Below are 3,741 nucleotides of genomic sequence, written 5' to 3' on the forward strand. Positions count from 1 at the left end.
GAAACACTGCAGTGCAAGGTGCTCTGGCCAAGAAGAGCCATGCTCGGACACGTACGTCGTGTTCAAGGGCCAGCTGGCGCTGTGCTGGGTCGGGCTCAGGGTGGGGCAGAGCCCAGGGCCCCACGGGGATGAAAGGAGCCTGACCACCGTGTGGCCAGGTCGGTTAGCACTTTGACCTTATTGGCCACGTCAGCCAATTGTTTAGGAGGCAAAGAACGGGAATTCGGAGGGGCCGTGTCTGATCCAGTCACAGGTGTATGCGGGGGCATCCGTGAGTGCTCGCTGAGTCATACTGCAGGGAGCGGGTCCCTGGACCATGAGGCTGTGTCCCAGGAGCACGGGGCTGAGGTGAAATTGGACGTTGTGCCCTGAGAGCCAACGTCTGCTCTGAGCCCCGTCCCGTGGGGCGTCTAGAACGGGATGCTCATGCTGGTTTCCAGGATCAAAACGACAGCCAGCGTTGCCCCTCTGCCCTGTGGGCCGAGCCGGGAGTTCACAGCCAGGACTGCGCCCAGCTGTCCGGGAAGGAGATGCCCATCAGAGCCGTCAGCAGGTCCAGGCTTCGCCTCTCACGTCGCAGCAAGTCGCAGCTGGAGGGTCTCAGCTGCTGGGCCGGGCCAGGCCAGTGCCATCCGGACCAAGGGTCTCCCCACCCCCATCTTCCCTGTTCTCCTTCCTGGTGTGACTTTCCTCTCAAGGCAGAAAAGTGGTTGGGGAACTTGTGGGCACCACCCCTTTATCCAGGCAGGCTTTGTCGTTTTATTCAAGAAGTGGCATGCTTCCTGGAGACTTCTGGGCGAAACTCCTTGGCAAGAGTTACATCACATGGTCACTCCGAGCTGCATGGATTTCTGGAAAGCTGAACCTAGACAGCATAAAAGTGACCCACCTCATTCTCAAATCATGACGCCTCATCTTGAAAAATCTAGTGAATTTACTGTATAAGCCGGTGTTTGTTTTAATACGAAAATAATATTTTAAGTACACACCAATTAAATACGGTTTTTTTCCTCCCTCCAACACCGGATTAAATTGAGGGGAGACCTAGTGCATTTGGTGACCTCGAGGGCAGCTGGGCACAAGGCAAAGCCCTTGGAGACGCACTTTCTTGGACCCTCCCAAGACGTGCCAGACAATTATCAGTTTATAAACTCAGGGCGAACAGACTTTGTCGAGTTGAAAACATGGACCCTGGGAGATTTGAATTTAGAAACACTATAGATTTTCTGTCCCGAGAAAATGTGCGTTTAGAGAAAAAAGGTTAAAATACAGTCGTGGGTAAAGCTGCCCTAAAGAGAAATATTGATTATTGTTCGATACAGCAAATAATAACAAAGTTGCCAGAAATCTCAGGATTTTCAAAAATAAAAGCTGTGATTGAAATGAACACCACTAGGTTTCTGAATCCCATTGGGTTGGAGGCCGGCAGGGTCTCGGAATTGGGCGGGGGCTCGGAAGTAGGGCGGAGGCTCTGCTGTCTCCTTTGTGCCCGTGAGATGCTCCCTCTGCTGGGAAGGTGGCACAGCCGGCCTCCGAACTCTCAGGTGCGAGGACAGAACTGCTCTGACCAGCAGTGTCTTGTCCCTTCGTGCACTCAGACACTCACCTGTGTCATCACTGAGCCCCTCCCATGCATCACATGCTCTCCTAGGACCTGAGTGTAGGTGTGGGAAACACAGCCCCGTCCTCAGACAAATACACAAGCTACGTTTAGAGAGTGGTAAGTACTAGGAATTAAATAAATTATTACAGCAAAGAGTGATCCTGGGAGTCGATAGCAGCCAGGGAGGCCCAGGAAGACTTCTCTGAGCAAGCGATATTTAAGCTGGATTCAGCCCTAGGAACAGAAAGGGCATTTCATTTCAGAAAGCGAGGACAGCAAGTGCCAATGTCCTGTGGCACGCTGGAGAAAATCTTACAAGGACGACTGGGCAGAGAGAACAAAGACGAGGGTGGAGGGAGATGAGGTCAGAGAGAAAGGCAGGGACTGGATGATACGGGGTCTGCAGGGCATGGTGACAAATTTGGATTTCATTTTAAACATGGGCACCTGCCACTCTATGAAATGTTTACCCATTAATCTGAGTTTTCATCTCTGAAGTCACATAGAGCTATTCTCTTCCACGTTACTATGCTCTTCAGGTAAATGAGCACGTGTCCCTGTGCCGTGAGCCCCTTTTCTCAGTCCTGTCACTATTTCCTGCTACTGCTCTGCCTTCTCACTATCTTAGCTGCTCCCTTCCGACTGGGGACCCCGCACGGGTAACCGTCCCCAGAACTCCAGCCAAAGGGCGCTGTCTGGACAGGTGCTCCCCCTCCCTCTCCCTCATCGGGCATCACCGGAGCATGCATCACTTACACACACTCTCCTCAAATCTTCCGTGGATGCTCATTTGTTAGGTTCAAGCCCACACTTCCAAGGAGAGGCTCCGAGAACGCTGAACGCCTCGGGCTCTGTTCGTGCTCAACATTCAGATTCTTGCAGTAATTCTCACCCTTTGTAATTCTGCTCAATTCAAAAAAAGGACAGAACTCATAATAAAAATCATTGTAATAAAAAAAAAGAAGGAGGGAAAACAAGGCGTCTGTGCCGAGCCCTGGAGAGCGCTGCTCGGTGAGACTGCCGCCCGGGAAGGGCTCCGGTAAGATCCCATTTTAGCCAAACCAGGTCAACCTTTGCTTTTCTCTTTCTTGCTTAACCAGCTTCTTGCTCGCTTGTGGTTTCTTGGGCTGCCTGTAATGAGAAGTGTGTCCCAGCGTAATTACGGAGATGGAGCTTGGGGAGCGAGGCGTCAGGGAGAACCACGCTGCTCGGGGCTGCTCACCTCACCGCCCGGCTCTGAGGGCCTGGCTGAGCTGGAGGCCCGGAACCTGGTCCTGTCTTGGGGGTCTTTGTTAGTGAAGCCAAGGGTGGCTTCCCCCGCCCCTTCCGGTAGAGCTGAAGTTCTTCACCTGTTATAAAATGAATCTGCATTCATGGTGACAACACTGCGTCACAGTTTTGCCTGGAGGATGAAAGCTCTAGGCGAGCAGCATCTGCCTCCTTCTGAAGGACTAAGCCATCAGTCCAGCTGTGAGTCTGCCCATCGACTTATCCACCCCCTCACCCACCCATCTACGCAGCCACCCCCTCACCCACCCATCTACTCAGCCACCCCTCACCCACCCATCTACACAGCCACCCCTTCACCCACCCATCTATTCAGCCACCCACTCACCCACCCATTTATTCACCTACCCATCCATCCATCCATCCATCCACCCACCATTCCATCCATCCATCTATGCCTTCCTTCCATCCTTCCTTCCTTCCTCCCTCCTCCTTCCTTCATTCCATCCAATGTCTCAGGCATGTTCTGAGTACTGGGGAGTCAGTGATGAGCCCAGTTATTAAAATCTCACCTTCATGGGCCTTTCACTGTAGCTGCAGAAGACAGACAGCATACAAGGAGACTACAAACAAAATGCCCTCAGGAAGTGAGTCGTGATAAAGTAAGGCCGTTCACGTGAGGCAGCACTGGGGTGGGGGCCTCTCAGATCAGGTGCTGTAGCAGCCAAATCCTGACCCAAGGCCCGATGTCCCTTACGGTGATGCCCTAGAGAGACAGAAAGGAGGCAGTCAGGTCTGCGGAGGGGAAGTCAGAACCACACCTTGGTGTTTGCGTGAACGGCACCCCTGGAGGTTGTGCAGTGCACGGCCCTGAGCCTGGCGCTAACTGCAGGCCACCTGCCCGCTCCCAT

The 3,741-nt window shown here is 53.1% G+C and overlaps 1 long non-coding RNA gene across 2 annotated transcripts; it reads right to left on the minus strand.

Annotated features, from left to right (window-relative positions):
- Positions 1–226: 226 nt before the first annotated feature.
- LOC116147343 (uncharacterized) lies at positions 227–3,445 on the minus strand. Of its 2 annotated transcripts, none has more exons than XR_004130835.2 (3): positions 3,403–3,445; positions 2,360–2,952; positions 227–865 (listed from the first exon to the last, which is right to left on the minus strand). It is a non-coding gene; the product is annotated as an uncharacterized LOC116147343 (long non-coding RNA). The 2 variants fall into 2 exon arrangements; XR_010384972.1 differs by lacking the exon at positions 227–865 and having other exon boundaries at positions 2,172–2,734; positions 2,826–2,952.
- Between the last annotated feature and the right edge of the window lie 296 nt (positions 3,446–3,741).

Source organism: Camelus dromedarius, chromosome 18 (assembly GCF_036321535.1).
Source record: "Camelus dromedarius isolate mCamDro1 chromosome 18, mCamDro1.pat, whole genome shotgun sequence".
NCBI lineage: Eukaryota > Metazoa > Chordata > Mammalia > Artiodactyla > Camelidae > Camelus > Camelus dromedarius.